Raw genomic sequence first — 10,794 nt, forward strand, 5'->3', positions numbered from 1 at the left:
CTTCATCACCTTTTCTGATGAAGGGTCTAGGCCCGAAACGTCAGCCTTTCTGCTCCTATGATGCTGCTTGGCCTGCTGTGTTCATCCAGCCCTGCACCTTGTTGTCTCGGATTCTCCAGCATCTGCAGTTCCTACTATCTCTGGTGCAATTTCCAAGTCTGCTAGAATCAAGAGTACAGCTGCCAACACACAAGAAGTGCATGAGTAATTACCCAACTAATTACTTTTTTCCAATCAGGGCACCCCATACTTTGTAAAATGGTGAAATCCAGCTCAAAACCAGAAGCACAGAAAATCTTCCATTTGTTTTAAATTTATGTTATTGGCACTTATTGCACAACTCTAATTGCCCAGACGGCAGTTCAGAATCACCCGGACTGCTGAGAGCCTGGATTCAAATATAGACCAGACCAAATAAGGATGACAGATTTCCTTTCCGGTAGGGAAATCAACAACTGACATAAACTCGGCTCTCTACTCCAGATTTTCTTCAGATTGAATTTAAACTTCACGTCATGACGGGATTCAAACCCTTGTCCACAGAACTTTGGCCTGGGGCTCTGAATTGCCAATACAGTGATATTACCACAACAGCGCCATCTCCCCAGATCTCTTTATAGATGCTGCCAGACCGGCTGGGTTTCTTCAGCATTTTATTTCTGATCTCCAGCAACTGCAGTATTTTGCTCTTATTTCAAAATTTTCTTCAGCCCTGGGCTGAAACCAGCCCAACAGCATTTATCACATAATGAGCAAAATTGCTACAAGTTCAGTGTCACATGAGAGCTTTGATAAATGCGGTTTTGCAGAAAGGTTACAATTTATGGAAAAGCTTCTTAGGTTTATTTTAAAACGGTACAAATTCCTCACACAATTAGCATTCTTAGGAAACTTTTCTTCAGTCACTAACCTTTTTGTTATATACATAAAACACACATTTTTACTAGTCTGAAAATCATTTCAGAATTGGTGGTGGTGGCGCAATGGTCATGTAACCCAGAAGTCCAAATCCTACCACTGCTGTTAGTGGAATTTAAATTCAATTAATAAACCTGAAGCTAAAACCCCAACTCCGTAACAGTGGTAATCAAACTATCACAGATTATTGTAAAGATCCATCTGGTTCACTGATGTCTTTTAGGGAAGGTGATCTGCCATCCTGACCTGGTCCGACCTACATGTGACCCCAGGCTCGCAACTGACCCTTAACTGCCCTCAGAAATGGACAAGTAATCCATGCAGATCAAGGACAATTAGGGATGGACAGCAAATATTGGCTCTGTCAGCAAGCCCAACATATCTATACTCATTGAAAGCAGCAAGAGGCAGAAACCGGAACTCAGGACTCGAAGAAACAAATTTTTGAGCACTGTTCCCATTCTTCTTGGTATGTTGGATATAATTGTTTAGATATCATACAATCAGACAACTTTCATTAGAAGCCTGTCAACCAGGACCTCCCTGGCACCTCTGTATTAACTCATGTTGCTCAAGGGCAACATTTTATGGAATTCATCTTAGATTTTATGAAAGTCTTCAATATTTTCTAACCGTTTTTGCAGCACTAAAGGGAAGCCCTTGAGCAAATTTGCTGTGCAGATATGATGAATATTACTCACTTTGATGAGCTCCTCTTTACAAGCATTTTGCTCAGCATGTTCTCATGTACTAATCAAGATGACTATACACCTAAATTTCTGAAGTAACACTAATTAAACAATTTGGCTTGATAGAACTGTACAGATATTTCAGATTCTGGTTTTTCTTTTCAGGGTTTTTTTGTTGCTCTGAATGACAATTGGAGAGAATTAAATTCCACTAGCATCTCACTCTCCCTCAGCAACATCTGGGACATTTCAAAGGCTCTGGAACTAATCTGTCCCCCACCGAGCACTTCAATTTTGAGTTCTGCCTATAAAGCAGGGTAACAGCTTGTCGCTGTTAACTCTAAATCAATGGATCCACAGTACATAAATGTGTGCTATGACTTTACTGGGATCTAGTTAATTGTCAAATTTCATTTCATGTTAAAGAAGGGTGTTTACAACTAGCTGAACATGCTCTCTCTCCATATTTCACTCGGCTTCTGTTTGCAAATGCCACTACACCAGTTGTGGATCAGTTAGCAGCACTTTTGCCTTGGAGTCAGGTCACCCCATTTTGGAGATTCGATACTTCCACTGCAGCAATGAGGAAGTGATGCAGTTTTGGAGGCTTTGCCTTTTGAATGAAAGATGGATAAACTGTAACAGTTCATGAAATAATTAAGAGCTACAGGATAGCTACATTTGAGAGATCAGGCACAGAATTCATAAGCAGTGAGATTAGGTTAGAACTGTATGGGACAAAAAATTTGACCACAGCTACAGTCCTACAAACAGTTATGGTCACCATTTTACAGGAAGGATGAAATCACACTACAAAGGGTAATGAGAAGGCCTATGAGGATGTTGCCACGAATAAAGAATTTTTTTTATTAATCAGGAGGGCTGGTTAGGTGGAGATTGCTTTCAAAGAAAGCAGAGGTTGAGAGGATACTAAATCAGGTCCATCACATCTTGGCACGTGATTAGAATGGATGAAAAAGGACCTATTTCCCTGAGCAGATAAATCAATAAAATTATCAGAAAGCATAAATTTCAAGTAACTGATTCATTTTTTTAAAAAAAATGTACGGTGGGGACATTGGAGGAGAGAGAAATGAAGAGAAAAGTTTAGAGCTCATAGGTGGTGGATTCTGGTACTTGCTACCCAAAAGGATGATGGATAGAAACTGAAACCGTACAAGACTGCAGACCAAAAGCTGAAAATTACATAAAATGAGACGGTTCTCTTTCACCAGTACAGGCAGAATGGGCCAAACAGACTCCATCTAGGAAAGAAAACAAATTGTCACAAGTAGATAGGTTAAGTTAGCAGGCAAAAATTTGTCACATGGAGTTTAATGAGTAAAGATGTGAACATGTTTTCTTGTCAGGAAGAATAGAAAACAGACATTTTTTAAAGACATGTTTAAACAGACATTGGTACAGAGGAACTGGATGTCCTGCAACATGGGTCACAGAAAGTCAGGGTACAGGTACAGGAAGTGGTTAGGAAGTTGCTGATTATTTCAAAGGGAATGGAATATAAAAGTAGCGATGTTTTGCTGCAGTTGTACAGGGCATTGATGAGACCACTTAAGAAAAGATATAGCTGCATTAAAAGTAGATTGGAAAAGGTTCATTCACCTCAACCCTGTGATGAAGGTCTTATTTTATAAAGAAAGGTTGACGTCAGGCCTATACCCACTGGAGTTAAGAACAAGGCGATCTGACTGAAACATTCAAGATCCTGTGGGAACTGATCAGGTGATTACCTGGAGGATATTTCCTTCTACTGGGGAGACTAGAATCAGCGGATGCAAATAGGAGAACTTTTTTTCTCTCAGTGTTGTTAGTTTGTGAAATTCTGCCTCCACTGTTTTGCGAAGAAAAAAGTAATTTAATTTATTCAAGGCGGAGTTTGATCGATGTTTGACAGATAAGGGTTATGCAAGGGCAGACGGAAAAGGGTTCAACCACAAAATTATTGAATCGCAGAGCAGTCTCCTTCTTAAATATCCTGCTCCCAAGTCTTACCTTTCAATTTGTGCAAAAACATCTAATTGCATAATCTGTCCTCACAGGTGCCAAGAAAAACACTCCACAATATTATTTCACATAGCAGTAATAAAGCAATGATTAATATTTAACCCTTAAACAACGCCTAATGCAGATAATCTGATCATCACATTTATTGTGGGTGTATGTTGTGGGTAAACTGGTTGCCACATTCCCAGCAATTACATCTGTGAGCACACTTCAAAAAGAAGTTCATTAGCTGCAAGGTGCTGGAGGACATGCCAAGGCCTGAAATTTACTCAGTTAAATAGCAAGTCATCTACCAGAATGGATGTTTAGAATTTCCAAGGTAATTACCACATAATCCAAACAAGACCCTCCCATCAATAGCTCTTTTTCTCCTCTTGAGGCAAGAGATCCCAATACTCAGCTTTTTCTTGGCCATTGGGACCAATTTAGTTCCATCAATATTGAAAGGAAAAGATAACAGAAACAGCCATCTGCTTCAATAGAAGCTTAGCCTTATTAACATATCAGAATGCTTTTTGAAGTCCTTCTGGTTTTGAAGATTAAAAACAAATGTAAATAGGTAATGCCACTTTAGTGCAACAGCTAGCTCAAGAAGACAGCTTTCAAAGCCTGGGCTGCATTTTCACTCAGCACAGTGTCACAGTATTTAAGACAATCCACAGAAAGACTGGCCACACTCAGTTGAGTGATATCAGACTGCAATTGTCCACCTTTTGTCAAAAATTTGAGATTTTAAACAAAGCATTGATAAAATCTAAAGTACAAACTCTTCCAGATAACCTGCATTAGGTGTTGTTTAAGGGTTAAATATTAATCACTGCTTTATTACTGCTATGTGAAATAATACTGTGGAGTATTTTTTCTTGGGTCCTGAGAGGACAGATTATACAATCAGATGTTTCTGCACAAATAGAAACAATTTATTGCAATTTAACATTCTCACTTAAATCGGGAAGGTTCAACCTCCCAAGATCTGAAGACATCACACGGACTAGGGAGCAAGGAATGAGGAATGAGACTGGGATTTGCTCTTACAGAGACGCCACACACTTAACAAGCCAAATGGCCACATTCTGTGCCACAGCCATTCCTTGATACATTGGAAGCACTGTCTTTCTACATGATTAGTCTAGATTTAGCAACACAAATGCACTTCAGATTGCAATAATGATACTGCAAAAGTAAGTGAAGTTCCAAAAATCAGTTCAGCTTCCTAATGAAAATTGATTTTAAAAAAAGCTCTTTATTGAAATGGAACACAATATTTTAAACAAGAAAGCATTCCTATTGGATGGATATGAATAACTAAGAGCTGACAATAGTTTGGTAGGCCTACTTCTGGCAGCTAAATGAGCACGTTTGGCCAGGCTCCTGTAAAGGAATGGGAAACAGTTTGCTTTAAATAGGGCAAGCATTTTAGAGTGTGTTTACTTTCTCACTGTCATGTTGGTGCAAAGTGGTTTCACATTCCACTGATGCCACGATCATGTAGCAAATGGAGCGGAATCTGGCAAAGCATCCAACCTGACACCGAACTGAAGTATCAAGAGACATCAGGTCAGCACAGGCCTTCGTACTGAGTCTTCCAAATTATGATTGGTGTGGTGGGAAGCAATCTTAAACTGGTGGCCAGTAACAGCACTGCAAAAATGACCATTCCAGAAATACAAAGTGAATTTCACAATAGCATCCAACGAGCAAACAAAATCTATAGGATTTATCAGTCAGTAAACTTAAGAAAATTAAGATTCTTCAGCAGGTTTAAAAAGTCTGATTGAAAAATATTTTGTAGCGCAGATAATGGTCAACACATGCTTCATTCAATATCAACCCAGTTCTATCTATTGTTAACATTAGGATTTAATTAGAAAGGAGTTAGCCAAAAAAAAGCAGTTTTACGCGCAAATTAGCTAGTTCATCGTAAAATCAAAGGCAGGAGCTTAATCTTTCCGAATAAATCAGTAACTCTGAATACCCTTCTCATTTCCTTAGCAGTAGTCAAGGTAGTTGCTCAGTTAAGAGTCTGAAGCTTGTTCCTGCAACTATGGCCACATACTGCAGCCAAACAAAATACAGCATATGCTAGAAATTAGAAACAAACTACAGAAAATGCTGGTGAAACTGAGCACATCTGGCAGTGTCTGCGGAGAGAGAAACATAGTTAATGTTGGGTCCAGTACTACAGTCTGAAGATATGACCCTAACTGTTAATTCTAATTCTCTCTCCACCAGTGCTGCCAGACCGACTGGGTTTCTCCAAAATTCTGAGCACATAATTAAGATTTTTTGCCAGCCTATTTGCTGGTGTGCTTCCCCTGAAGTTACCAGATGTACCTCCAGTTTTCTGAAAATACAAATTGCAACATGACAAAACTGAATTTACTGCAGCCCAACTGGTGTATCTTATTATAACTGGACTCATTCCATTTGCTAACAAAACTCAATCCTATATCCTCTTCAGAAAATAGGACACATGCAGCCACATATTAAATTGTGCTAACCTCCCACTTCCACACTCACTTGCGTATGGTACTGGAAGTAAACTGGTTGCTGCTTTTGAGGTTCTTGCCAATTTCTTACCTGACTCTCAAAATTCTGACTGAAGGATCATATCCCTCTTTCTACTTACGCCGCCAATACCAGTATGAACCACAGCCATGGGCTATTCATGCTATCCCTCAAGGTGTTCTGCAACTTCTCAGCGACTTTCTTGACCCTTATTCCTGGGAGACAATATACCATGCTGGGTTCACATTTGCAGTCATGGAGCCATTTGTTCGCACTACATTTTGAATCTCCTAATACGCTTTCCCTTTCTTCCCCTCCCTTTCCAGTTCAGCCAATGGTGAAGCCACGGATTTGGCTCTGGCTGCACATCCTATCAGCGATTTCTTTCATCAGTATTCAGAACTGCAAATCTATCGCACAGTGATTTGCACTTAAAAGACTCCAGTGTTCTCGTGACCGTTGGTGGTCACTCATTTCCTCTCTGCCCGCATGCTCTTAAACTGCTGGGTGATATCTAGAAACATGCTATCCACAAAGCAGTCAGCCTCGCTCATTCACCACAGTGATATAGCTGCTGCTCAAGATCTGAAACACAGAATTCAAGTCCCTGCATCCGACATTCTCAACACACATGGTTAGTCAGGATACAGAACATGCCCAGGAGTCCCCACATAAAACAGGACTACCTACGTTAAAAAGAAGACTCGCCACTTTGCTTCACTGAAACTTAGCAATGTTTATTGAAATACTTGATCTTCATTAACAGAAGGAAATGGCAATTTTTAATTGCTCAGATCCCTAGGCCAATGTCCTATTTCTCGAAAAAGGGAAACAAAATTATAACAATTAACAGCCAATCAATGGCCTAAGATATCAGAATGTGAAGTCACTTCCCTCTCAATTGGGTAATTTGCTTTAATTTCAATTTTCAATTTTGAATTTTGGAGAACTTCAGATTTGGGAGATAATGGTGCTTGCCACGTCAAAAACATGAAACACTGGAACCAAGATGAAGCACAACTACAACCACTTCAACCCTGTTTATCCTGGATGAGTGTCTCTGCAAAGAAAATGGCACTGTTTGCCATCACTATGGGTGCCAATTAGAAAAATGTCACTGGAGTTGTATATAATGTGCTAACTACTTTGGGCAGATGCAGTAGTTGCCTGCATTTTGTTAAAAAAAACTAATCCGGCTCTCCAATAATAAAGGTGAAACATACCAGATTCACTCGTACACTCTCAGATCATTATTGGGACCCTTAGACAAAGGATGAAGATTTCCCCCCTACCTCTCACCTCTGGAGCTTTTGACATCTGCTACTGCACACAATGAATAAAGAATGTTAATTCACTTGCAACAAGTAATTAAGGCGACAAATGGAATTTTGGCCTTTATTGCCGGAGGGATGGAGTTTGAAAATAGGCAAGTCATGTTGCAACTGCACAGACTGTTGGTGAGGTTGCACCCGAAGTACCATGCACAGTTTCGGTCCCCACTGTTAAATAAGGATATACTGGTGTTGGAGGCAGTGTGAAAGAGATCCACGAGTCAGATTCCTAGGTTGAAGGGGTTGACTTATCAAGAACAGCTAAACAGGTTACGCCTACATTCACCTTAGATGAATGAGAGGTGATCTTATTGAAGCCTACAAAATTCTGACAGAGCTTGATGCTCAGAGAATGTTTCCAGACGGGAGGGAACCAGGGGACATAGCTACAGATTAAGGAGGACACTCATTTAAAACTGAGACGTGAAGGAATTTCTTCTTCCAGAGGGTAGTTCATGTCTGGAATTGTCTACCCCAGAGAGTTGTGGAGGCTAGAACACAAAAGTATTTCAAGAGCTAGACAGATTTTTGAAATAGAGGAGTTGAAGACTATGTGGTACTAACACAAAAGGGAAATTGAGTGTTCATAAAGCAGAGATCGAACCCTTTTGATAACTAAAAGTGAAACACCCAGAGAGGTGAGCCTCACCCTATAATCTGTTAAAAGAACCCCTAGTCTTTTATAAGGAAGTGGTTAATTACAAAATAAACCCCTCAAACACTCTTTATAATCAACAAGTAACAATTTATTTATCTAACTCTAACAGTGAGCAAACCAAACTACTAACAAACTGAATAAACCCCTATCTACTAACTATTCCCAAATAAAACAAGGTTATAATAGTATGCTGTTCCAATAAATAAAAATCCCAATTATATAAAATAAAATTTAAAAAATTTAAAATTTAGTCTCTCGAAATTACAGCCAGGTTACGTCTTCCAGACTGTTTTGTGTCTTCTCTGACGAATACTTCTGTCAGGAATGCCTTCTCGGTGAATCCTTCTGTCAAGAACACCTTCTCCGTCAAATTCATTGGTCAGGAACATTAACCGTTTGTGTCTTGGGTACCTTTAATTTGGATGGAGCTTAATCTAAGGCTTAGAGAATTCTGAGAGAGCAAGTGACAAATGACAGTTGGCTCTACCCCAATTAGTCCTATGTCGTCAAAACCATCAGATTTAAATTTAATTGGTTTTTGCTATATCAGGACCTGGTTTAAATTAATTGGCTAAATTCAAAAACCTGTTGGCTTGGTAAAAATGCTGCTTTCACTGCTAACGGCATAGCCTTTTGATGCAAATGTTTCAATTCAGGTGCACTGTGCACCTGCAAACCCACAGACATCCTTTTTGAATCTCTAAGCATAGGAAAAGCATATCATCTTTTAAAGGGACCACACACTGCTTTCCCCATTGCATTATACAAACATGTACCAACATTTTACAAACACCAAATTCTAAACTCCTGCCTTCCAATCCACAAGCACTCTACCCAACTTCGCAACATAAGGCATGAAATGTAATCGACCATAAACTTGAAGGGTGGGCAGGCTCAAGAGGCCAAATGACCTACTCCAGTTATTTTTTTTGGAAAACCAACTCATCTAATATAAGAAATGGGAACAGTGCAAGCTCTTTTGCTGAAGAGGTGGTTTGAGGATGTGGCCAACATCAATCAGGTTAACTTTATTGCCCCAGCCTTAACTGTTCTGAAATACAGGTGTTTCTCAAGTGCTGCAGCCAATGCAGTTTGGATGTAATTACATGGCATGACATAGGGAAAAACCAAGACATCTAGCCGTGGTGCCCTGGTGACACTGCTGCTCACATCCTACTCAATGGCAGAGCTTCCAAAATGCACTTCATTTGCCAAGTCTACTACAGACCTGAGGCAGATAAGACAATTCAACACATTTGCAGCAAGTATTTCACAGATTTGTCTTAGCAGCTCGTACCGGGGAAGGAGAAAGAAAACAAGGCTGACTGAAATTCAGCAGCAGGCACTGCATGTTTCATATGCATGGATTCTGGGTGAGAAGAGGAGAGCCTCCCAAGTCAATTAACCTGATGACCATCTCAGTTTTAAATTCCATCTCACAAATGGATGTAAACTGGAGACCAGCTGAAGACTAATGAAGCATACAGGCATGAATCAGCATCTTTTGCAGGCACGCTGTCTGAGGCTAGTGAATCAGACGTAAAACACAACAGGAAAGAAAGGTGGAGACAGAAACAGAGCTTCTGAAGGCCTGAAGAGTTATACTGGATTCAAAACATCAACTGTTTCTCTCTCCACAGATGCTGTCAAATCTGCTGAGTTTCTCCAGCATTCTCTGTGTTTATTTCAGATTTCCAGCTTTGGCAGTATTTTGTTTATACTTTTTAAAAAGGCGAAATACAGCCGGCCTGTCTCACTGGCAGCACCCAACACATTATGCAGTACATTCTTACTTCCTTTAAATACCAAAATTATTTCAGATGCATTATAGATAAACCAGCTAAATCTCATTAACAGCCAACAAAAAGTATATCTGTTGGATGTTGATGGCGCTGACTGAGAAAGGATGCCTTCTTTCAAGAGGCTTGCAAAAGAGGCATTGGAATGAGATCTATCCACATTTACCAATGTTCCCACCTAAAATCCTGTTTATCTCCTTTATGATAAACTGCCTCGTTTCTGGGAGCATCAGGTTGCAATCAGGCCACTAACTTGCATTCAGTAGTGCTTACTCATCCAATCAGTTCAGGGCTGGGCTCACAAAGCACAGGTGAAAGAACATTAAAGCAACTGGGAATCATTCAGACAAAAGATCTTCAGTTAACAAGTAGAAAGATAAAACGTAGATCAAATACATCTCCCTGGAAGCTTAACAGTTCAATTAAAGCTCAGCCTCAGCTTTCCAGTAAAATTCTACACTTGAAAGCTAACAGGTCCTGCAATATTACAATTATTTTATTTGTTATTTATTGAAGCAAATCTCACACAAAAGCACCTGTTCAAACAGTGTTTTGTTATAGTTTAGATTTGACTGGCACTATTCAAGGTAGTGGTTCCCTTCCCAGTGCCAGAACATCCAGATCAAAAAAGAATAGAGAAGTTTTTTCACAGGAACTGACTGCACCCAGCTTAATTACATGGAGGCGTCTGTTCACATAAGGCTTATTTAGTACAGAAGCTTCCTGCTGACTAGATATGCTCCTCACAAACACAGAACAGTGATTGATCTGTTTCAGGGATAGTAGGAACTGCAGATGCTGGAGAATCTGAGATAACAAGGTGTAGAGCTGGATGAACACAGCAGGCCAAGCAGCATAAAAGGAGC

At 39.9% G+C, this 10,794-nt stretch overlaps 1 protein-coding gene across 1 annotated transcript in view; it reads left to right on the forward strand.

The window, feature by feature from the left end:
* LOC109918372 (E3 ubiquitin-protein ligase SH3RF1-like) overlaps positions 1-10,794 on the forward strand; it is a 113,113-nt gene that overhangs the window by 44,870 nt on the left and 57,449 nt on the right. The window lies entirely within an intron of this gene.

Source organism: Rhincodon typus, chromosome 3 (assembly GCF_021869965.1).
Source record: "Rhincodon typus isolate 14 chromosome 3, sRhiTyp1.1, whole genome shotgun sequence".
Lineage (NCBI taxonomy): Eukaryota > Metazoa > Chordata > Chondrichthyes > Orectolobiformes > Rhincodontidae > Rhincodon > Rhincodon typus.